This window comes from Pithys albifrons, chromosome 3, assembly GCF_047495875.1.
Source record: "Pithys albifrons albifrons isolate INPA30051 chromosome 3, PitAlb_v1, whole genome shotgun sequence".
Classification (NCBI taxonomy): Eukaryota; Metazoa; Chordata; class Aves; order Passeriformes; family Thamnophilidae; genus Pithys; species Pithys albifrons.
This window is the reverse complement of record NC_092460.1, coordinates 18,077,727-18,103,976: the sequence shown is the minus strand read 5'-3', so window position 1 is coordinate 18,103,976 and position 26,250 is coordinate 18,077,727. Positions and strand designations below refer to the sequence as shown.

The window sequence follows — 26,250 nt, the reverse complement described above, 5'->3', positions numbered from 1 at the left end:
CTTATGTGACAATGTGGGACAAACTGTAAGTTGTCAAGACCTTTCAGACCACAGAGAGTGGGAATATCCTGGGAGGTCAACTTGAAAAATTCTTGAATGAGTCATGACTAATAGGAATGATTTTAACAAAGTAAGCCTATTAAAATGGAGGACAAGAATAAATTTATAACAAAGGAAGGCACAGGGATAGGAGGCTTTTTCCAGTGATGTTTTACAAAGTGAGGGCAGGGACAGAGCAAGTGGAAATAGAAATATGTTTTTGCAGGAAGAAAATTTAAAAGGAGTCAGATGAGCGAAGGAAGAGTATAAATCAGACAAAAGTATCAGTCATGTCTATAGAAGAAAATAGGGGCAGAAGTGCTCAGAAGCCACTGACATTCAGGGACTGAAAATTGCAGAGAACCACTTAGCATGACGGAAAACCTGTGATGAAACTAATTGCAGCATGTATTTCACACCAAAAAAATTAACAGGGAGATAAGAGAGAAACTTGTAACAGGGAAGGGAATTAAACATCAAAAAATGGTAGTGGATTCTGTCACTCTGAAACTTTCGCTTAGAATACATTGTTCCAGCTCAACAAAAAGGGATCACTTGAAGGCATATCACACACAATGCCATGGAAGGACTTTGGCTTTATCCATGAGGGTAATTGTGCAGTGCAAAGGATCTGGAGAAGTGGTAAGATTTCATTATAAAGTCGGGTAAACTGGACTTGCTCCTCACCTGCACATGGCTGTCCCCCAGGAACAAAGCTTTTCTCTGGAAGCTCACGCACAAATGCATACCCAGGATTTAGTCTTTGCACACCTTTTCATGGTTTTATTACCAAATACAAAGGAGTTGTGATTAATTCTACAGTTGTGGATAGTTCTAATTTCAATTAGAATTAGCAGGTGAATTGAAAAGTTCTTGAACACCAGATTTAAATGATAGCTGAATTCCTTTTTTTGTTCCAAAGTTTCTAAACCTCAGAGAAAAACAGATTGTGTGTGTGATACAGGAGAAAGAGAAGAGGAGTGAGCAGAAAACATGACTGCTGGGTTTACAGTGGGAGGTAAATAAACAGTGTCTGATACAGTGACTTCCAGAAGGAAAAGCAGGAGCAGTGGGGAAAGCCCAACAGCCACGTTCTGATCCAATCTTCTCCCATCCTTGGTGTTTGAAATGCAGCCTTCTTTTCTTCAGGTAGACCTCTGCACAAATTTTGCAGCATAATTTCTATCCCAGAATTAAAAAATAGTTGAATACATTCCTAGTCAGTAGGAGATCAGTTTGTGGAATGAAAGGGCTTTCATGCTGCAATATTTCAGTTGGTCTCTACCAGTGCTAGGGAGGTAATTATCACTGTTACTGTTTTCCAAGCTGACAACAAAGGGGGTCAAAAATGCTTTTCTGTCCGATAATGTCCTTAACTAGCTTTCAGTGAAGTTGTATATTATGGTTCATTGCCCCTGATTTTTGTTGAGGCCTAAAGTGACTGGTTTAGTGACTATCAGTAATGTATCAGTGCAGATCTGCAGCAGATAATTTAGTCTGATCTTGCTTGATTTTATGGGTCTCCTAAAAACTTTGTTTCCACATACCTACCAGCTTAACGGCCAGACATATGATTTCAAGCTGCTAAACTTCAAGGACTGTTGTAGAAGGGGCAAGAATGCATGGTGGAGGAGAAAACGGTGGAATTAATGCTGGGAAAGAATTTGACTCTGGCTTATACTCTGTTGCCTTTCATTTTTAGACATGCCTACACTGAATATTATGTATTTCTGCATCTGTTTGTGGTACAAAAAGACAAAAATGAGATGACTAAATTTTAATAAATAAAATTGTTTTCAGATGTTCTCTAAGAGGAAAAGAGAAAGTTCTTTACAATCCTAAATATAGCTTAACATCTACAGCAAAGGGATTCTTGAAGTAAATGTCTTATGCCTAAACACTTCACAAAAATAAAGTTCTGATGCAGAAATTAATAGGCTAAAAGTTAAGGGGAATGCAATATGCCATCCAAGTTATCCTCCATATACCATCATCCTCGGGAACCACCAATTTTGAATTTTATGTGAGGCATTAATTTAATGAGGTTGAATTTTCATAGCTTCCCATAAAATGAAATATACAGTATCTTAGCAAAAGAACAGCCATTCCCAGGAGCCCAAGGAAGATAAAATGTGTTTGTCTTTTTATGAATGATCTTTGCTGAGTTCAACAGACATTATGGACAACCATTTTTTAGGTCAGCAAATAAATCTTATTTTATAGTATCTTATGTTTTAATCTTATATGCAGAAAACTGACAAATATTTTTATTTCAAATATCTGTAATGGCTGTCATTTTTTCTAGTTGTTTTTCTCCTCTTATTCTAAGAATTCACATTCAATAAAGTAAATAATAGCAAGTGCCCATTACTTTAATTTTAGGCAGGATTAATTTGAATCAAATTTATTGGTGGGGTGTGTGTAGAAGGAGCCAAAATACTCTAGCAGAGATCTATCTGGTATTAACTAGGGATCACAGGGTCTCACTTTTATGGGCCTAAGAGCTTGATGTATTTATGGAGTGTAGGATAGTGGATAGTTTCCTTTTAGTTTTTTTTACAGTTAGACAAGGTATTACTGGTATGATCAGGTATTTCCTATATGCAGACTAGGAAATAGTGCTAATACAGTTAATAAACCCAGCTAATAGAAGAAAAAAAAATTAAAAGGAAATGTTTTAAGGGCTCTCATGGTACACTGTAGTATTAAACACATGGCAGCCCATGGCCTCAAAATAAAATCTTACAATTTGAGTGTGATGTCACAGGGCAATTATTTGACTGGGGTAGCAATACTGATAGTGATATCACACCTATGAAAACTGGAATTTCTCCAGCCAGGTTTGAAGGTGTGATCCACAATCCATCAGTGTCAGCTGAGAGTCAGCCATTACCTTTTACATCAAACCATAAAAGCCACTTTTACTTGCTCTATCGAAGCATAAGGGTGTTCAACCAGCTCATTCCTTTTATGTGTTATGTATATAGTTTATGCATTATGTTCCTCTGGGAGGCCTTTGATTGTGTCTTTAATCATAACCAATATCTGGCATTAATTGCAGCTACTAATGCGTTCTCTTTTTAATAAATTTAAAGTTTACAAAGTAACTTGTAAGGAGGAGTGATTATATTTCCATTTTGAGAAACTAAACTGTGAAGACCTGTACATAAGTTATTTAGTATTTATCTATTTGCATTGACCTGGTTTGTGCCCCTAATTTAATTGTAAACACTAATATTTTACAAATAAGAAAGACACTTAAATTATATAAATACAGGAAAATGTAAATCAATATGTAATAAATATATATAAAATTTTATCAATAGGTTTTTAATAGGAACATTTACAATATTTGTTAAGTTGTTCTCTGGAGTTTTTAATAGAGTTTTCCAGATATTTTAATGTAATTATCAACCAAAATTTCCCACATCTTTTTAATTTATAATTGCAGCACTTCAGAATTTCCTTTGTGACAGTACAAAAAAAAAGAAATTAAATCAGTCATTACAACAAAGTAGTAGTATGGGGTTTATTTATCTGCATTATATATTGCCAGTTTACAGACCTGCCTAGTATCCTTTCTTCTTCTAGAGGTTGTCTGACCTTTCCCATAAAGAAATCCTTTCTTTTAGCTGATAATTTTATAAAATTACTTCAGACACTTGCCAAGTGAGTATCTGTCTGAAGAGTTTATACTCTGCACAAATGGTTCCAGGTGTTTAGCTGGAAAGCCTCAGCTCTTTCCAACACAGAGAACTTAGGAAAAAAACCAACAAGGCAGTAAACAATGCAAGTGGCAACTTGTTTGAGAAGATTTACTGCTCCCTTTGCTTTCAGATGGTCTTCTCCTGAGTCTTAGCAGTTGGATAGTATTCATTTCATGGATGTATTTTTTGTTGTCCAAGAAAATGTTACATTTGGTTACAGTAGAAGAATCCCACTTTCGATGACATTCTTAGGGAATAGATCTCAATACAAAGGAAAAGGCAAATCAGACATGGGTGAGCTAGAGCTGCAGTACCTGTGCAAACAGGTGGGAATGGTGGTTCAGGAGACAAGGTAGAAACAGGACTCTGCAGGAGGGGATTGTGGGATGGGGACTGGTGGGCAGGGTGGAGGTTGGAGTGAATAAATACGAATGAATATGGAAGATGGAGGGAATATTGGAACTGGCTGAGCAAGATCCCAGATGGTAGGGGAAGAGAGTCCAGAGAGATGAGGAGAAGTGCAAGCTGTCAGGTAAATGAATGCCATAATGCTGCCATAACACAGGATGCCCAATAAAAGGCTGAATGAACAAATGGATTTGTTTTGACCTTAGTTGTTGAACAACAGCAACTTGAAGATCACATGTATCAAACATTGTGGCTGGTTGGTCCTGGGCGAAGGCCTGACACTCCTCTGTGTGCTCACTGAGGCAGGAGTGGCAGGCAGGAGCAAAATATGCTGAATTGAGCACTGTGTCATAGCTAATATCATGGCACGCGGTTTAACATTAAGGTGGATGACACAAAGAAATATCAACTTCTCAGTACCTTCTTAATCAGTAAAATATTTGCTTGTTCATCCCTGCAAGAGGTCGAATATACAGCAAGAGATTTGCCAAGTCACAGAAGCTGTAATGTGAATTTCAGTGTTTGTTTTTCAGTATGTATACCTGTATCAGTCAGCTTGTGATATTTTTAATAATTATTTTGTAACCAAGTGAATTATTCTGCTAAGACAGTTGCCTTGAGTGAGCTGCAGAGCCTGAAAGCTTTTACTACAATATCTAAATGTCTCAACATTGACAAATAGTTCTGTTACTTTTTTTCATCTACAAGATAAAATCTTGAACTCAAAAAAGCAAAGTAAATAAAATAAATAGGCTAAACGAGACAGCTGTGCACTTTTGTGAATAGAAACAGCAACAAAGTATAAATCAGAAAGCTGAGGATGATGTGTTGCAAATAAACCTCAGTACACATGACAGTTCCCTGTTTAGGATTTTCTCACAGATTCAAGGTAGAAAAACTTAAAGGTGGAATAGAGTACTGCCAGAATATTTGACTTGTCCTGTAGGCATTTTTTAAGGCAATGGAGGTGTTTGGTTTATCTAAATATGTAGAATTTATTGACCAAGGCGACAAGGTCCATGCATCAGCAGTGTTTACAAAATAATAGTTGGCAGAGTCCGTGATGGGTTTTTTATTTGACGGGATCTGGTCAGTGCGTCAGTATTTAGAGTAAACGGGAAAGGGAATGAAATTCAAGAATACAGTTTTGTGACTTTGGTGCAGAAGTCTGAAGGCTGTAGTAATCAGCAACCACAGCTTGTCTTGCTAGAAAGTTAGAGGGTGTTTTACTACTCAGAAAATTGGTGCTGATCGGCTTGCCCTTGATTTGGGAAATTTTCTGTATGTTAATTATATTCATGTCATCAGTGCAGCATTATGTACTAAAAAGGTATACAATAGTGATGCATTGCAAGCTGTTTCATAACAAGTCTTCAAAGTATGTTTGTAGTATACTTTTTTCTGAATAAGGAGATAAGCACTTATCCTAGTGTAGGAATCCAAATGTTTATCTTAATGCCCAAGTGTAACTCTGCAGTTATAATCAGCAAATGTGTGTCTCTGAATTTTAGCAGAGGTTGCGAAAACCTTAATGTTTTCCTCTTCCCAGTGCTGTTGATAAAGGCTCTGGAGCACCTGTTATTAAGGCAAAGGGTGTGCACATCTGTCTAAATCTTACATTGTTAAAGTCTGCAGTTGTCCTTGCCACTATGGTTCTTTTCAAAGCTCTCTGCACAGATCAGAGGCTGTGTAAGCACTGTGTGCAGTACCACCTGGAAATATTGTTAAAGACAGGCAATGAGGGGGGAAAACATCAGTGATGGGGAGTTTGGATTCCATAGAAAGAATTAAGTAATTTTTTTTACTGATTTTTTTTTAAATCAGTGTTTTTTAAATTTAATTTTTAAAGTATTGTTAAGGGTTTAAACATAAAGATCTGTTTAAATAAAGACTTTCAGTGGAAGAATAAAAAAATTAATACCATCTAAAAAAGGCTTCAAAGTCAGTCTGTCATGTTCTTTTTGGCAATGAAGCTCTCACATTATCTTTTTAATGTTGAAATCAGTTCAAGTCAGTGAAATTTCTTTAATGAACTTTAGGGCACATCTTCAAAGAAACCTGCAATTGAACCTGTGGAAAGGCCAATGCCTTTGAACTATGGAAAAGAAGTTTATCCTAGATTAGCTTGATCTTTTAGTTTACTCTGCCTTCTAATCTAGTAAGAAAGATCTAAGCTTTAAGAATACCCCTGAACTGCAGTGACAACCTAAAAGTAGTGTATTGTTAGGGATGAATTCATTGCTTCCCTGAGGTACTGGCTTTTAATTTTGGAAAGATAGCAAAGTTGTTTATATTGTACTTTGTGCATGACCATTCTGTGTCTCCTTGAGCACTACATTTTCTTTATTTTCTTACTACCTTATACATTGAAAAATTACCTTTGCTTTTGTTTTCATTCTCCCTCTAACATTTCACTGTACTTCCATCCGGTTTAGTCTTTCATCACTCAAATGTGGAACAATGTACCTTCAAATGTGAAAGAAATAACAAAATCTGGAACAAATTATGAACTGATGGAGAAGGGAAATGCAGAGCTGTATGGAAATAAGTACATTAATGCATAGGCTCTGATGCGCATGACTCTGTTTTGAAGGACACTTCATTTTTGGTTTGAACTTCTGCTTTTAAATTTTACTGTAATATGATATAACATTTGCTTGGGTGAGTACTTGAGGAACTTTCAGTGTTAGCAGGGTTCTTTTCTATAGAAATTCCATTGGATTTCGGATTTTGTACTCTTTCCAGGTTACAATAGGAAAAACATGGAAGAGATTTTTAATAGAAAAACAACACTCAGTGGTTTGCAGCTGGCAATCACAATGCCTCTACTGCTGCTTTTATTTTATTAAGTAGAACAGGTCAATTCAATATCAGAGCTTGTTGTGTTCCCTCTCTGGTCAAAGTGAAAATACAGGTCCAGCAAAAAAATTAAGTGACCACTGGTTTCTTCCTTTTAATCATTCAGTGAAATGTCTTTTAATAACCATCTCATTTTGTGGAATTAAGTAGGACTAGAATAGTTATCTCTCAGCTGGCAATGGAAAATACACCTTTTGTCTGTAATACTGACTTCCTTCTCCAGTGACATCATTTGATACCTACTTTAATTAAGGATTAATAAGAGTTAACACTATGCAAAAAAGGTGCAGAAAGGCAGATTTAGGTATAAAATCTCATTGAGGTGAAATAAATTGTATTTATAAACCTGGATTTTTAAAAAGGGAAGTATTGGAGAGAATAATAAGAAATGTAATTAAAGTAAGAGAGAAAAAGTGAAAATTATATGTTTATCCAGCATTAAAAACATGAAATATGCTATATTTTGCTCTATTGTATTTTATTTTGAGTTTAAATCCCTGACCTTTTAAAGTCAAGGGGAATTTCACCACTGACTTGATTGGCACTATTTCCCCCTTCATCTCCGAGAAGCAGTTTCTGCTTTTTATTATTATTTCAAACCTGTATCCTTCCTTTTCTTCTCTCACTCCACTTTCCTCAAGATTTATAATCTTTTGCATCAAAAGGCAATTTTTCCTTGGTACATACTGTACAGTTGAAATCAAGTCCCAGGCAAAAGCTTGCTGACCTAATGGGCTGATTCCAGCCCAGCAGACGTTTTGAATCTGGACTTTCTTAGTTATTGAGGGTGCAGGATTTTGAATGCTTTTATCCTTTTATTGGTGAATGCACTAAAGTGCATGCAGACAGAGAATGTTAAAGTGGCAGTCAGATAAACTTGTTAAAGCAGTGGGAGCTTTTCCTTTCTTTCTATGTGACTTTATCATCACAGTGGAGTTAAAAGGCAATTAGCCCTTCAGCTCTTTTCTGGCCAGTTTATTGGCATTTTACACACAACTGTTGAATAGACAGTGCCATATTAAAAATTCCAATGAAGCTGGCCTGGGGATAACAGACTCTAAATTTCTGGTTAATGTAGGTTTCCTTGAGAGGAACTATTGCCAAAAAACTCAAGTGAAATTATCTAAAAACACTACCTATGCTGCATGTACTCATAGTTGATGGAAAATTGTAGTAGTCTTGCTACATGCTGTGTTACATTTCCAGGGAAATATTTTTATAAAGAGTGTTTGATGAAAAAGTTTATTCCTTTAGTAATAACAGGCTACCCACTGTGTTACTTAAGGCAATGAGCACAGTGAGTAGAATGAGACATTTTCATCATCATAACAACAATCATAGCTGCTTTGCATTTCTGTAATTTTCATCTGGGGTCATTATAAGACTTTACAAACATGGATGACTTATTTCTTTCAGTATAAAAGAAGGTGGGCAACAGATGAGTTTCCATCAATGTTTTGGTTGTAGTTTGGTTTTTTGTGGTGTTTTTTTTTTTGTTTGTTTGTTGTTGTTTTTGTCGTCTTTTGTGGTTTTGGGGTTTTGTTTGGTTTTAGGGGTTTTTGCCTTTTTTTAAAGAATTGTAAAGAAAATGTTATGAGAGTTTTTTTCTTATTTCAGCGTCAATAGAAAATCAAACAAGTCTCTTGAAATTCTTGCACCCCAAAGTACTACGAACCAAAAACTGATTGTAATATTTTTTCATGACTGAGGAGAACGAAATACAAACACAAAATGTATAAGCTCACTACTGGAGCACAAATTAGATTTTTCACAGTATTTCAGTTTAAGTTGCTCTTGCCAAAGAAAATAGCAAGTTTTTGATAGACCTGACACTATTATTACATCTTTATGAGGCATTCATTGCTTCTATGAAAAAAATTATTTATTTAAATTTTGTAGCCAATTTTAATTTACTGTTGTTAAAACAGATAATGCAAAATCCATTGAGCCTTGAGTGTGTGATTGAGAACCAGATGGCAAAAACATAGAGTAGGTCTGATATATTTGATCTGCCTGTATGAATTGCTCAAACTCCTCCTAGTTTGTACATCGGCTGACTGTGACCAACAAAAAGGTGCCTTGTAAGTCCAGCTGATTTTTTTATCAGATCCATTTCAAAGTAGGGTAGGAAAGCTGGTAGGCTGAAAGAATCAAAGCCCTATTTTCACTATGTTTTAGTTTACATGGCAGCTCCAGAGGGCACTCAGATTTTATTCAGAGAGTAAGTGATGGGTTTATGGTCCAGTGTGCCTTAACAACAAAGCAAACAAAATGCCTTCATTTTCTCGGGTATATTAGTTAGCAGCAGTTTTTTCAGCACACAACACTGTGGTTTGAAGTGATTCTAAATAACAACAGGTTTATTTTAAATGGATATACCTGTATTTCAACTGTCTCTCTTAACAGTCAAACTTTAGTATTCACAAGCCATGATTAAAATTGTCTTTAACTTTTGTTTTTTTAATGCAGCAAATACATATTCCAAGTCAACAAAATGGCTTCATTAAATGGGTATTAAACTGGAAATTGAAACTCTGGAAGTTAGAAAGTTAGAAGATTTAAAGTAGTTAATATAATCTTTATTTTGGTGCCCTTTTGAGTACATGTTACTGCATTTCTATAGAGCCATTTACTGCCTTTTCTGTAGCACCTCACTGCCCTCCCATGTTTGCTACCTGTGGTACTTAAATACATTCTTGAGTTGCATTTTAAATGGAGCACTGACTGCGGGAGAGGCAAGCAACTCTGTTATTGGTTAACTTAGCTCTGTCCATTCTCGTGGTTCAGATAGAAATACAGTAATTGTTTGAACTTCTGTTTAGTTCAGTCATGATCTGTGTGAAAGGCAGAGAGCACCCTCAGCAGCTTCAGAGCAATGGCAACTCTGCCATGATGGTAGTAGGAGTACCTGGTCATCAGGAGCAAAACCAGTGCTGAAGCACCAGGAGTGGGTCTGAGTTTTAGGCCATCTCTAACAGTATTCTGGGTTGCCAGGAAAAAAAGTAATTTTTTCACATCTACAGAGTGAGGAAAATAAAATGTACAATTGCATTTTATAGAGATGTGTCAAGTGTAATGTGTTGAAGTCTGTGCAACTGTTTTAAAAATGAAAAGGGTGATAAAATCCAAAGAATTTTACACAAGTAAGCCTAAAGCATTAGAGCAAATGACCAAGACATCTGTAACAAAGACTTTTGAAACGGTGCCCAGTGTCTGTGCACCATCTTTTCTCACACAGATAATAATGCTCTTCTCAAGTCAAAAAGAAAACGCTGAAAGCAGTTTGATAGTGTTCTAGGGAGACCTGTATATGATGAGGAGCAGCACAGAGAAGCCCAGGGAGCAAACAGCAATATTGTTTCAGGGAGATGCTTAGCAAAAGCAGCATTTTAAAACTTTGGTAGTATTGCAAGTAACTGCACTCTGTAGGGAACATGTGTCCTGTGAACAGAATGACACAGACCCTGGAGTGAAAAATAATGTGTGATCATTAGTTAGAAATAGCCATAATTCATAGACACCAGGGGGCAGAATTAAGGTTGCAAGGACAGCTATAAACCTGGCATTTCCAAGCATCTGAAGGGCTATTTATGTTCAAACTCAAACACACATTTAAATTTAAACGTTTGAATGGCATAGAATTTGTTGCAAATAATGTTCTGTTTGTGGGGGGAAAAAAACCCAGTGTATAAATGCACTTGAGAGAGAAGTGTGATTGCTCATTTATTACAAAAGTGAATTTAAATAAAAGCTAGTTTTAATTAATTTCAGCTAATGTTCACCACTTTATAGTTTGCGCATGAATTGGTTCAGCTTTCTAAAGGGAAAACATCAAACAAATCCTTCCTTTTACTTACTTTCTGAACTGCAGAAAATGCTGCAGATAACTGCAGCTTTTTATTTCCAACCTGACCTTCCACATTCTGAAACTAATTTGCCATTCTGCTTCTCAAAGGCTGCTCAAGGACTTCCTCTGGCAGAGTAATGTGGTTCTTATTAAGTACATCCTATAAGACCCAGGAGGATTGCATGCAAAGAAAATAAGATGGAAACACAAATGAATTTCCATCTTCCAGTCAGATATATGATATTGATGACCAGGATATATATGAAAAATATTGTAAAGAAGACAAAGAATTAAAGCAAATGTGTGACAAATTGGCTGTCTTCGTATGCAGGGATGACAAGTGCTCTGTACAGCTGAGCAGAAGACAAGGAGGCATCAAGCCAAATCGTTTTATAGTCAACAAGTCTCTTTGAATCACATGGTTGTATCTAACCTCTATTTTAAATAGAACTCACTTTGAATTACATCATCATGAAAGACTCAAAAGCCATGAAGTTTTATGTGAAAACTGATAGTTTCTCTTAACTTCAAATGTTGTTTTTCACTGGTATGATTTTTATAATTTTGCAAGGATAATGAGATATTCTGTTAAAGAGCAACTTCTTTAGGAGATAATTTCCCTAATTTTTAAGTAGATGCACCAAATATAAATAATTGTGAAAATGGCAGCTTTAATTTCAAATCAGTTTCTTCCTTTAGTTAATTTTTTCTTATAAGGTGACAAAATAATTTAACACTAGCATAATTTGATGGAAAAATGCATTGAAATAGCTTCAGTATGCTATGATCTCTAACTTGTGGTGTTCTCATTCTAATGTAGCTAAATATAGATTTCAGAGGTTTTACAAGGTACTTTGTTGGTGAGGAATATTTACCCTCCATACTCAATGCAGAGAAAGTGCAATAAAGTGAATGAACTATGGAATTATCAGTATTTTTCATTTCATTCTTCAGCAAGATGCAGAATTTAAGTAAGCAGGATTCCAATATGATTTTCCTATTAATCTGTTCTAAGCCATGAAATCTGATATTTTCACCATGACTAATCCATGAAATTTGTCAACTTTGTCTGTGATTTACACAAGCTCTATTTATAAAGAGAACTTGTTTGAGTCCTAAGGCATGGAATATTATTTCCCAGCATGCCTTTAGTCTCTTTTTACTAACGAGTATAAACAAAATGTGCTCATTGACTATATTATTATTTCAAGATCAGGAGGTAAAACATGAGGAATGTTGAAGAGTATATTCCCTGTAGCAGTGTATATTAGTCTTAAGCCATTAAGAAGAAAATAGCCTATCATATCAGAGTTGGTAAGAATGGTTGTGATCATAAAGTTTACCTAAAATAATTGGATAACTTGCTTGTAGATTAAAAACATATGTGATTCTTGTATGTCTTTTATGCTGAGGCCTTAGAATTAATTGCTGTCAGCATAAACCAGACCAAACAAAAATAGATTTGCATCAATTCTTCATAATGGGAGGGGAAAAAAGCTTGAATGACAGTGAGGATAACTCTGGTTTGTATTTGGGGGAAATGGCTACACAATATTCACATGCAGGAGTGCAATTTACTATATATGGGAAAGAGTAAAGATCCTTTATATAAATGTAATAACAGGCAAGTAATACCTTCAGAAGGAAAGAAAAAAGTCTCTTGTGTTCATAAAGTTTGTCTACTCCAGCTGTCCTCTCTCACTTGTGGGGGGAAGACATTTGGGGAAAGGCCAAAACACAGATATTCACAAAGCATCCAATTTTTAGCTCAGCACAATGTCTTAATCAGCTTTTACAGAGCTGCTCTGCTCTGCACCAAACATGCTATAAATGTGCAGCACATCCGTACATGTAAATAAGGCACACTCCCTGTGGTGATGAGAACAAGATGACTACAGATTTCAGTAACAGCACAACACTGCAGGTGATAGGAAAGCAGTGTTACCTTGTTGGTTTTCAGCTGAGCAGGGAGCTAGAGCAGGAACTGCTCAATGGCATGGCTATCTCACATAATTTCAAATTCCTGGTCAGGGAGGATCGTACATTTTTATGACAGATCTCCAGAAATCATACACACTAAGATCACAGATGGTCAACTTGCTACAAGATCCATAGACTGGAGCCAGATAGCAAGAACTTAATCTGCTCTGTAATCTGGTCTTTCTTCAGCAGAAATAACCACAGATCTATTTACATGTCCATCGAATTGTCAAAATACAGACATCATCTGTCATGATCCCTCACCCAGTCATGTGATGTGAAATGCCTACTTTGTGGTCAGATCCCAGGTGAGGTTCTGGTCATGCAGGGAGAAAGGTGAAGGAATAAATACAGTGTCCTGAGGTGTCTGCTGCAAATGTTCTCGAGTGATTGCCCAAGGCATGGCAGGGGAACTCTCTGCCTTTGGGCTCCTGGTTGGTTTTTTCTCTGTCCTGCTTCATTAATCGTTATAGCTCATGTTCTCAAAGGCACAACTGCCTCTGAAACTAATTTCTAAATGTAAACAGTCAGCTGGATAATTGATATCTGGAGAAGTGATGAAGTATAAAGAAATGCCTCTGAGGTTCCAGAAAGTATAAAGCCATCCATGATGACAAAGTGAATTCAGAACAGCTCCTTACTATCCTTTGTATTGCAATTAATCTGAGTATCAAATAAAATTAGCAGTCAGGGAGTGTAAAAAAGCCAACCATGAGGGGGTGGAAGAAGGATGGGGTATTTCTTCCTGTAACCAGCAATTCTTCTATGGAACTTCTTGCCACATGATGCTATGAATGCCAAAGTTTTTACTGGTTTAAAAAAAGATTTGATGAATTCCTGGGGGAGGGAAAGGGATGGGAAATCCCTCAGAGTCTATTAAAAGCTGAGATACTACTTTCAGTGCAAAAAATCTATGCTGGGAAGGTTGCTTCAGCTGGGAGACTGTCCCTGCCGCCACCCCAGGAGAAACAGTGCTATGTGAAGGAACCTGAAGTGTGCTCCAGTGTTCTCAAGCTCTCTGCCAGGCCTCCTGCAGTCACTGGACCACTCAGCAATTCTTATTTCCCAATGTTCTAAGAGTCCAGGGCAAGTGTGGCCTCTACTCCAGACTGAAATCTGACCTCAGAATTATAATTTATTTCAAATCTACTTACTAAATTATTTAGTCCAAAAGAATATTTTGTGGAGGGCAGAGAAGAATTTGGGGAAGACAGACGAATGTTTTACACATGATATTTTGCACTTCCCTAGAAAAAAAGCAATTGTGAATAGATTTTCTTCTAATTGCTCATAGCATAAGATGGAAAATAAGTGGAATCTCAGCCTTTTAAAAGATATTTTAGAATAGTGTGAGTGAAAAATAGATGTTTAGAATTAAAGTCTGATTTTATAAAATCACAACACATCTAAAAATCAAAATGGATCATCTTATTTAGTGTCTCCTTACAAATGCAACTGTTCCCTTCAGAACCCTGAAACTTGTCTAATACTACTGCTATACAGAATTTATGAATAACCATTGGAGTTTTGTGGATTCTGCTACTCCTTCTGAATGTCCTAGATATTTGGAGCTAATAATTTTATGTATATTTAACCTAATGTACATGGAATTGCTTGGGACAGAGTTGAAGCTGTGTCAAACTATGAAGGCTCTTTGCTTTATCTTTTTACTGAATCATTAAGCAGATACTCCTGTGTTTGCTGCATTTAGGCTCTTAAAATTAATGTCTTTATGCTTCAAAAAATTCTGTTCTACATGATTAACATGACATGTTCATATAAGACAAAATGGTCTTCAGTGTAAATTAGGTCTACACAATTCACCTAAATGTTTGTTGCTTATGAGATTTCTCCAGCAAGGCCTTTTCCTGAGGCATACATTTATCAGCTGAAATCTTGATTGTTTTGCCTGTATTATATCACTCCCGCCTGGCAGGAACAGCATCCTGCTGTTTGTGCAGCTGACCTCCTGCTGCTATTTAGCCACTTGGAGGATTCTATCCCAATTCCTCTAATCCACTCTGTTTCAATAGCACCATATTTGGGCTCCTTCACAGATTCTTTTGCTGCTCTGTTTGCGATGCTCGATGAGCTGAATTAGAATTTTAATGTTCCGTTCAAAACAGAAGGAACCTTTTTGTTAGATGAGAATATAAGGAATAATCTTCTCCACCCTTTTGGACAGAATTTCCACACATGCACTGTATTACTTGACTTCAAACTTTTGTCCAGAAGTTTGGAGCACTGGTTCAATATATTGGTTACTTTGTATAAATCACATTCAATTTGAGGTTTAATGTTGCAATAAGGCCTGCTACCATCTTAAATTGTTTCTTTCCCGTTATAAGTCCACAAGTTCAGTGTTCCTTGTTTCCATTATGTCAAGGGTTTGCTGAAATCTCTTCAAGCTCCTCGTGCAAGTCAGGCCTAATTAAAGCCCAGAACTGAAAGGGCTCCAAAAATGGTGTTGGAAGTGACACCAAATCACAGAGTGCACTGTAGATATTTTTGCCATAGTTTCAAGAAGTCAGCAAAGATTTACATATATATTTTTCTAGTAGCTATTTTCTGATCCCCCCATAAAACCAGGTTTAGAGAAAACAACTTAAAGCTTGATTGGTGTGTGTATACATATATATATTTATACACACATCTATCTGTATATCTCTATCTCTATATGTTGTCTGTCCCTTTGCTTCGCTGCTAAGCCTATTAATTTTGCTGGATCTATTTGTGGCTAAGATAGCTATTGAAAAATTGGGATAGAAAAACATGATCCTTTTTAACATCAAACTTCTAGACTTACACTTGTGTTAAGAATTGTTCTTTAGAGAATGGGGTTTAGTTTACTGAAGAATAAAAATGGAATTGAATCATAATGTTAATTTTATTCTGTAAAAAGGAAGTTTTTTGGACACAATCTAATATTGCTTGAGTCTCTATTGTACATTTAAAAAAATATTCAGTGGAATATATATAGGTTACCTAAGTGTATAAAGAGAAAATAGACATTATTGAGGTGAAACATATTTCAACAATTTCATAAAGTGTCTCTCACTTGTACCAAACTTCTCACACCAGAAAATTCAGAATGTTTTTTAGAACATGTGAAATGTTTGCTTCAGCTGTAGCTTTCTGCCATCCAAAGTTCCCTCAGTGTGCTGGATCAGCAGCAGCAGGAGCCATTGGTGCCAAGACCTGATGAGAAACACCGGCCCATGAATGGGTTAGGGACGCAAGTGGAAACTGGAAGAGACAACAGCTACAGCAGGGAAAGAAAAAGGCTTCAGAAAGTGAAGGTGACACAGGGAGAGAGTAGTGGGGTATGGGAGGAAGCAGAGGAAACCATACTGAAGAAAACAAATGGGACAAAGAAAATATATTTTATGGCCTCTGTTTTTGCATTTAGCAAGGAATGTATATAAATTATTTGTTCACAACTGTATTAACATTTGTAATGATGGCAACAAATAAGAAAGACATTTTAAAACTTTTATCAAGAGATTTATTCTATGTAATACAAAAAGAAGAGGTTTATAAGTGATCTACCTATGCAGTATGAGTGTGAAGACTTGTGGTTCTGTTGCTCCTTCTCTGTTTGTACTTTAAAATTAATTGAAAGCCTCATTGTTTTGTTTAAACTGTGAAAGCTTCCAAGGTCAATGAGTGAGGTAATTGACCTGCCTGTTGTAGGACAAAAATATGTATGTTAAATTGCATAATTAGTTTTAATTACATAATTATGGTGTTTAATGTGGGGGGGTCAAAGGTTACTATTACATTTAGAAGTCATGGCAAGAAACACAAAAATAAGCAACATAGTTTAATTCTGTGTTTCTTTGGGTTTTTAAAAAGGGGTCCACTGTGATCTGTCCTTGACCTTGGATATTTGATGATTGTAGCAAAAAATATATCGCTGTTACACTTTTTGGAATCATAGAGACACCTTTGTAAATGACTAAGTGACTTTACGAAAGACTTCATTTAGGTTGAGAGTACACAAAAGTTAATCAACAGTGGGAACTCAACTGACAGCAATTTAATCTGATTGGCTAAGGTAATTGCATGATTACCAGGAGTGTTTATATATGGCCAAGGATATTTTTATTGGAAAAAACCCTAATTGCTTTCTTACTGAGAAGAGAAAAAAGCAAACAAATTTGTTGTTGCAGGTTAAGAGGACATCCTTCGTTTCTTGAAATAGCTTCTTTTCATATTTTAGCAACAAAATTATCTCATGATTCTCTGCAAATTTGCCCTGGGGTTGTATTATGTGTTTCTCTGTTTCTGAACTTGAAATAATGCCATCAATATCTTGTTTTGTTTAAGCAGCTCATTGCTTATATATCTATTTTGTGATAGCCTAAAGATGTCACAATGCTTGTAATTCATCATCTCTTTTACTGTGTGTAAACACTATTTCTTAAATACAGGTTGATTTCACAAAACTTAAACCTAAAGGTCCATTATACTAATGGATATTTCTTTGAAGGAGGGCAATATTTGTTTTTCCATTATGGTAAAAAAAAAACCAAACCCCCACAATGTAAAAGATAGGTAGATAAAAGACGGTGTTCCTAAATGTTAGGGAAAAAAGCATCACTTTAGGTTCTCTGAATGGTCCTTCAAAAAATGCCCTTCCATTCTATTGACAATGGAGGGAGTGTTGGGAGATGTATCTTCATTAACAAACATTCACCTCTGTGCTTGCCTCCCTGAAGTGCACTACAGAGTAGAGTCCCATTTGGCTAATAGATACTGGCTTGCTCTAAAGTCTGTATAAATAATGGGCCAGGCCTGGCCTTGGCAGTTCATAGGGTTGTGTTAGACACCAAAACCCAAGAAACCGAAACATTCAAGAATAACTTCATATCTCCTCAGTAACTATTGAGCTCATTCTGCCAATGGAAATGGAGTACAATCCTCCAAAATCTGACTTCCAGGGAATTGAAAAATTATCTAAATGTTAAATAAGAAATAAATGAATTTTTGAAATTAAATATATATTTGCAGGAAGAAGTTCTCTCATGCATTCCATGTTATAAAAATACTTTGTTCTCCCTTTTGCTAATTTTTCCCAAAGTAAGTGCTTTAGAAAATATTACAATTTTGAATTGTTTTTCTAAACCAGATGATCCAGTCACTGTTGGAGGCACATAGCCACGGCAAAATCTCATGCTGTACATTGATCACCTGTCCAACCTTTGCCTAGAGTGTGATCCCCAGTTCCTTCAAGAGATCCATCTTTACCTGTCTATAAAGAAGACGAGGAGGAGGGAGACATCTGGGATATTCAAGTATCAAAGTTTAACACCAGAGCAGGTTGAATCTTGATTTATATTATTCTCTATGTATGTTGCTAGTATTGACTTGAATAACTGGCTGGAGATTTTTTTCAGTAATAATATAGTATGCTCTGAAGTTTTACCAGCATTAAAGCATTTTTGTTTAGACTGCTTGCTTACTGAAACTGCACATGCATTTGTCATAGTTCCATGGTGGGAATCCAAGGTGACTCTGCTGTTGGAAGTTGGCTAATACTGAGCATGCCTGGCAGACTGTACCTCTCGAATATGTGCTGGCCACAGAGGCTAAAATGGTTTGTTTTAACTGTTCAATGTACTGCAGCTGTACCACCTGTGTTTAGCACACAACTAAATCCACATCCCAGCAAGGGCACTGATTTCTGTTCACTCACTTGTTAAACTCACTTCTTCCTCTTCCATTTCCAAGAGGACTTTGCTATCCCACAAAGCCAAGGTTTCCCTCACTGTCCTAAGGACTGCCCCTTTAGGAGTCTAGCACAGCCCACACACAAACCTGGAATATGTCCAACTTGTTCTTTGAGCAGAATGTGAACCTCTGACCTCCTGGGCCTCCGGCAAGAGTGCTGCCTACTGAGCCACCAATACCCAGGCCATCAATAAGTTTTAAATGCCAGTTGCAGACTTCACAGAGATAATGACTTCAGTGTGTAAAGGTTTTGTTGTGGGGGCTGCAGTCTCACATATGGCGTGACAGAGTAAATATGCTAAAACCATAGAGAGCTGTTGCATAACTTGCCTTGATATAACAGTTTTTGTAATATGTTTCAAGGCATGGAATATTATTTAAAGGGACCCTGTTATGTAGGCTTAGACCCAAAATGAAGCTATTATAGAAAGAATGTTTAGCAAAACCAGAAATATGTCCATGAAATTGTTGGAGTGGGAATTTCAGGGTAACCTTGCTTGGATTTAAAGTCGCCTGCATGACATTGCGCTGTTGTGCTGGGGAATGAGAACCAGCAAATGAAAATACCATTAAGGGAGAATCAGAAACTGAGGAGAATAAAGATGTTAGAAGGCTCTTACTATTGTTAAAACTTCTTGAAGATCTTACTGCATCCTGAGAAAGATGAGATGAAAATGTAATTTCCGATTTAATGATTCAAAGCACCACTGTTGACACAGGTAAAGACATGCATTTGAATTTTGGTATTTTTTTAACCTGATCACAAGTAAGTTCTTGCATTCTATGTACTTATTAAGGAAAATGAGTATGAAATAAGCTTTCAGGTTTTGGCACATTTCGGTTTTATTGATGTTATCTCTTTAAAATTTAGCATTAAAAGCATACAACAGGTATGTTGATGTTTGCAATATTCAAATTGATAAATGTGATTACACAACATGTTATTTATAGACTTGGATCAGGAAGGAAAACATGGCCAGATTCAAGATAAGACTTACATTATGGAAAGGCTGTTAGATAAATTTTGTGAACCTTGTATGGAGCAAAGGCCAGGAACCCAGGACTCCTTTTCCCAGCTGAGTCCCCAAATCACTAGGCTACAGACTCTTGCTCCCTCTTGTGTTCTTTCTCTGGCCCACTGAATCTTGAATTATTTTCTCTACAATGACAGAACTTCAATAGGAGAACATTAATATATTCCTGACCTTGTCCCAGCATTTCCCACAGCCTGGAGCTGACAGATTGGAACATTCTGCTAAAAGACACTGCTCTGAGTCCTAGACCAGAGAAGGAATGGGGCTTGGGGATTTGGCTCCTGGGACGAGTAGTGCTGCTGCTGGGCTAGGAATGATGTTTCTGTACCACTTTAGAAGGAAGTAGCACCCGAAAAATTCTGTAGGAAACCCACCTGGTTGGTACTTATTAGGCTGGCTTTGAGAGCACCTGGTGGATCAAACTCCTCAGATCACCTGTGCAGGGATGGGGGTCCTTTCTAGCTCCCTGTCAGGCTTAAACTTTAGCTGAGCAGTGAGATACTCTATCCTGGTGTGGCTGGTGAACTCTGGGTGTGGACAGAGATGCAGCTCCTGGGTCTGGCCCATCTTGCCATGGAACACTGTGTTGTCTTCAGAGAATAGATATCTTCAGGATGAGGTAAGGGCCTTCAGGATCACCATTTTGGCTAGACATGCCTAAATTCTCCTCATGACCCATTTTGAGTTCCCACGTTTTTAGGCTTGTAATCAGTTTATTTTAATTTAACAGATCCTTTGAACGTAGAACTGAGAGATTTTATGAACCTGTTTTTCAAACATAAGTTAAGTTTTAAAGAATGTGTTATAATTAAACAAGATGACAGGAAGAATTTACGGTTCAAAAGTGCATTGACAGTTTTGAACCATAGACAAACACAGTGTGTTTTGAAGCTTTAAAATCTGAAATTGCTTTAAATGTGTTAATGTTGTTCAGGCAGTTTTGTAGAGCAGTGTGTATTGGATCTGAACTCAGGAATAGTCAACTACACTAACTGCACTGCAGTTATAATACAAGTGTTTGTCAAAATTGCTGGCTTAATTCCTAGGCTTTTTTTTTTATTTTTTATTTTGCTTCATGTATGTTTTCATGAAGTGCTGCAGTGCAGGTCCATATCCATGCAAATGCATTAATCTGTCTCAGTGGAATTATTCTGGTGAGTAAGTCAATGTCTGAGATCGACTAGGATGAGTCTGGTTTTCTTTTTAATAGAAATACTAATTTTGAAAATTACCTCTGTGAATTATTTTTAGTCTGAAGAGTTACAGAGAGTATAAAATTAGAATGATGGATTTCCTTGACAGTTCTTTTATTGTTGTTTCTACCTGCTTAAAACACTGGAGGAATAATGTGATCCAAACCTATTACAGACAATAGTCCAGTCGTAAAGACAGTTGCCTTGGATGCATTAGATATTCAGCTGGATTTAAGTCTCTATTCAGCCTTAACATGAGAGAGGTTTGGGTTTGACAAAGCAACAATTTTTATCCAAAAATCTGTTAACTTGAAATTTTCTCTATTAACTTCAGTATTTCCAAGAGAAAATGCAAAAAAAATTTGAGACATTTGTAAACAATCTTTTTCTTTGTGGCAACACTGAAGAGGGGACAGCAAGACCAAGCCATGCCCACCTCTCTCATGTCAAGGCTAGTTTAAAGAAATTTCCTTTAGAAAGCTTTAATTTCAAACAGCAAATAACTAATTTATTGAAGATGGAACTGCTCAACAAGAAACCTTGAGAGAAATCTGCATTACAATACCCAGAGCCTAATAGTTAGGGCATTATCCTTTAAGACATGTGACTTTGGTTCAATTTCCTTTTCTGAATCCAGCTGAATAGAGTCTTAAATCCAGCTGAATATCTAATGCATCCAAGGCAACTGTCTTCACCACTGGACTATTGTCTGTAATAGGTTGGGTATCTCTGCTTTTGTGAAAATTGTGAAAGGATTTGTCCTAATACTAACAAGACCTTTCTGAAATCTTCAGCATTCTCATAGGCTAGGAAAGAACCTTTGTGCTTGGCTTTATTCATAACCCCCAGGCTCTGAATAAATGCCTGTAATAATCATTATTTTATATATTCAAACCAGGCAACATTTGTTAATCTGTACTCTAAACCAAATCTCAATCTCAGACTCCATATAGAACTGTCTTTCCATGCCTCTGGTTATTCCTGTCAGCTGCCTCAGGTTTTTCTGTTTTTTTCTATATCCATGCTTTTAACAGTTCACCCAAATCTGCCTTGCAGTAGTACTGGGGATATAACAGCAATGAATGTAGTGGCATTTTTCAATCTAGTCTTCTCTCTGTGTTTGTACACACTCTAATTTATTATGACAAGCTGAACTCAGTGGTGATCACTGATGCTTCTAGTTGAAATGTCCACTTACTGAAAAAAAAATTTCCAAAACCTGTTGAAAGTAATTTGCCAGTGGGTGGGACATTGTTTCGGAATTTTGCAGTCAGAGACGGATTCCATGAAACTGAGGAACTGGGATTGCTTTGTGCCCTGCCAGAATGTAGGTATTCTTCTGAGATTACCAAAGGGGATCAGTTACCTTGGTAATGTGTCCAATGGTAATATTTGTTGTGCCTATTTCTTTACACAGGCTAACAAACATTCATCATGTGGGAATGGTGGTCATGATCAGCTTGAGCTGAATTTAAATTGATGACCTGAAGGTTAAAGTCTCTGTATCCCATTACCTCTCCCTTGGGCTGTCCAGTCTCACCACAACTGCATTTAACACCATTTTTTGTTTATCAGTGTCTTTGGAGGAAGAGCATTCTTTAGGAGTGCTGATCTGATAAATACCATTGACGACCTGTTAAAAAAACCACAAGCAAACTAAACTCAATATGACTTTTGCAGCTTGTCAATACTTGTTGAAGAAGGTTCTGAACAAGTATTCAAATACTGGATTAATAACTTCACCAACCTGTTAGATAGCTTTAATCCAGTCACATGGGAACATAATGCAGTGTAGCAGCCCAGTGAAACATGAAACTATGAGAACAGCTGAATAAATTTAAACACATTTTTGAACATTCTAACCTTTGTCATAAAAATCTGATAATATAGAAAACAACCTAGTAACACTTCCTTTTGGTTTTGTTATTCTGTACAGTAGCTGAGAAGACAACATTTCTTGTGGCTGCTGACTTGAAGGAAGTAGTGACAATTTCTGACATTGCTTTTTGCCCCATATGAAGTCTAGTCTTTCTCACTCATTAAGGAATGAATCTGGTTTCTGTTTTATTCAATACTGTATATACATCTCACCCATAAATATTTAAACTAAGTATATATAGAATCTTAAACATGGAATATGCTTTCATTCTAAACTAGTGCCTGTGGGGGAAGGGAAAAATATTTTATCCAAAGACCAGTGGTTCCTTCGGAAGTTAAAAAAAAAAAAAAAGTGTTTTGTGCTTTCTGTAGGGCAGCAAACTTTCTACCAGATTATACCTATATTGTTATAAAGTCTGGACTATAAAGGATCTATAGGGAAGTGTTTGCAGATACTTCAAAAACACATGGCTAGTATTCAGCCCTATATCTGGGGCTAATTTAATTCTTCTTCATTCAAAGTGCCTCACTCCTGCCTACAAATGCAGAACAGATTCCCTGGTAATTTTATTTCTTCGAAGTACTGTCATTTTATTCCTAACTGGGAATAGCATGAAATGGAAATACATTTATGAGTCTACTTAAAAACAAACACCAAGCAAAATAAAAGCAGAGATAATATGAAAGATATTTTCATAACAAATTGATGCAGAAAAATGCAGAAATTTGAAGCATATTTAAAAATACACAACTGACATTTTCACCGGGAAGACTTCCTTCAGTGAACTGATTTTTGGAAATGGTGTAATGTGGCATATCTACAGGACTTAATTAATTTTGGCCAAACTGGTAAGGAAAATTCATGGGTTTAATTTGATCCATGCAAACAACATTCAGTCCATGTCTAGGTATGCAGCAGGTCTAGATTCTATTCTTAAGAGGGTTGTAAAAGTAAAGCTGTATTAAACTGAATGCAATAGATAGTGGATGTTTGTGCTTTACAGTGTTATGACTGTGTGACTCCTGTTTGCATCTGTACTCTTCTTTCATGTATATTGTACAGCCTGAGATGCTGAGGGATGCTGAGGGTTACATCCTGAGGCACAGTCCCGCTGAGGCTTTCTTGAAAAAAGACAAACTGTTATGTTTTGGAGTCTGTGGTTCAAGCTGAAGCTTGTATAGATAGCTAAGGGGTTGGACCAGCCTCGTTGGTAAAGTCTGAATCCTTTTGTGGGTAGTATCTTGTTGAAATGTAAAATAAACTTTGATTATAAAAGGTCTCTTCTATGAACAAAGAAAGGTACAAATATTGGTCTTTGTGTTTACAAGGAAAATCAGATCAAACCTCAAAACAGAAATGGGAAATAGATACTATTTTATTATGCATTACAGATACATTTGATTCACTGATCAAAATGAGTCTCCTTTGTTGATTTTGATGAGATCACAGAATTGATTTTAAAGGGGAGAAAAAAGTGCATCCTTCATTTTAATTTATTTTTAGGTGTAGACCAGGTACCTGAACTGGTCCAGTGATAAAGACTGCTTTTTTTAAATTGAGTACTGCTTCTCATTATTCTTGGGGGGGGGGGGGGGGGGTTTAAGAGACAGAACAGGAGGGTAGAACAGTATTTTCAACAAAATAAGTAGTTGTTGTTCACCTTTTTGTGTTAAACTTACGCTCATGAAAATCAATGGCAAAAACTTTATTGATTTCTAAAAAAAAAGATTGGGATATGTTAGTTTTGCCTTCTGTAATTAGCATAATAAAGACTTTTTGCTGCAGAATTTTTTAAATAGCTCTGTTTGGAGCTACCCTTTCAAGCTCTGCTAGTTGAAGTGTTACAGTAATGAATCCTCAATTCAAAGATTATTTCTTAGGAGTGTGTCTTTGTTCTCCTGTGCAGACTGACAGATACAGGGAGGACAAAGCCTTTTCTTGGTCTTAGATCAATACTGCCATGAACATGCAAATACTTGTGTATGTTACCACAGCTCCCACAGAAGCACCATTCACACACTGGTTCCTTTGCCCCACTTTGATTATCTGTCTGGGCCTTCAAATTCAATCTGTGTTGGCACAGAGCCCTGGAAAATCGAGACAGAAAGAAACTGTCCTGTCATGTCTCTCCATGCTTTAATTTTCCAACTCTTCAAACTGTCCTTCTGAAATTCTCCGGCCATGTGGTTCCTCTAAGTACTTCAATTTACTAAATTTGTTAAGTGAATTTGGGCCCCTGAGCTTCAAGTACCATTTTCACATGAACATAAACTTTTTTTTCTCTTTGTGGGCATCTTAACTCCACTGTGCCAAATGAAGTACAGTCCCTTTGTTTGTAGTTGTAATGTACTTCATCAGTTTCCAGAAGACAATAACTTGCTTTATTCCCATTTTATGGGGATTAATTATACTCAGAAAAAGTGCTCAAATAGCAAACAGAAAAGGAAACCAGATGTTGCAGAGTTCTTTAAGCAGTGCTGTTTGCAGACAAATATTTAAGCTATGTGATTTAATTTCTTTGTAGACCCTTCAGAAGCTGGGTAGCGAGTGAAGAAAACACCCAAAGTATACATAAAAATATATTTTACCTGATAGTATCATTTTTCACCTAACTGTTACAGGTAAATACTTTATCAGTTCTTGGCCACAAATTTGCAAAAGTATTTGATTAGAACAGGAACAATCCCCGAGGCATATTGTGTATAGATTCATAATTTATAAATACGCTTTTGTTGCACAAGGCACAGTTGCACATTTCCAACAGTTTCAGTTTTCTGTGCACTAATGAAATGGTACAATGATAAACCTTTGTGCAAATTTGTTTTTCTTATAGATGCAGAATCCAAAATAGTGAATGTTTAGAAAGAGCAAGTGAATTTATCATCCAAACACAAATATTTAATTGTGTTTCAATGAGAGCAAGCTTCAGTTCTGGAAATGGTGTTTTGCAAAACAGATGAGGGCAATTTGTCTTATAGCCATGGTTTGTATAGGCAGTCAAAGGCATATTTAGGAGTTCGCTTATGTTCCTGAAACTGATCTGTCTGTTTTAACTAGTTTTCTTGTCATTTAGCATGAAAGATTTTTTAAGACAGTTCTAAAGTATAGAAGCTTGCTGTTCTAGGCATTATAGGACAAACAAGAATATCTGTTTCTATCAGCCTTTTCATCATTTCTACATTCTTGACATCCAAGAAGTCCTGAACTCCTCAAATCTGTCTTCCAGCTTTCTTCTTGAACACCTAGAGTTTGTCTTTTGTCAACCACTTCTGTCAATGTGCCTCATGTCATTAATAGAAATTATCTAAAAGACAAATGTTGCAATATTCCAGTTACTTGGACTTCAACACTTGCATGGATATGCCTGAAATCTAACTCTGGCTTCCAATTTCAAGAAAGCACCTTATCCTTATTTTCCCAGATTTGCTCTTTTGATAGTTTACATCCAGCATTTCAGTATCTCCTTTCCTAGAGCCTCCAGTGCTTCTTCATTCTCTTAGGCGGTCTTTCAGCTGTGATCTCCTTTCCCTCTACAGCCTTTCCCAGCTGCAACGTTCCTTTCAGGCTTTTA

The 26,250-nt window shown here is 36.5% G+C and overlaps 1 protein-coding gene across 8 annotated transcripts in view; it reads left to right on the top strand.

Moving 5' to 3' along the window:
• ERC2 (ELKS/RAB6-interacting/CAST family member 2) overlaps positions 1-26,250 on the top strand; it is a 418,320-nt gene that overhangs the window by 340,878 nt on the left and 51,192 nt on the right. For 7 of the 8 annotated variants that reach the window (XR_011697331.1, XR_011697333.1, XR_011697332.1 and 4 more), the window contains one exon: positions 17,972-18,162. The exons of the other annotated variant lie outside the window; for it this stretch is intronic. The gene's annotated coding sequence lies outside the window, so the exon portion shown is untranslated. The remainder of the gene's footprint in view (positions 1-17,971; positions 18,163-26,250) is intronic. 8 annotated transcript variants of the gene reach the window in all.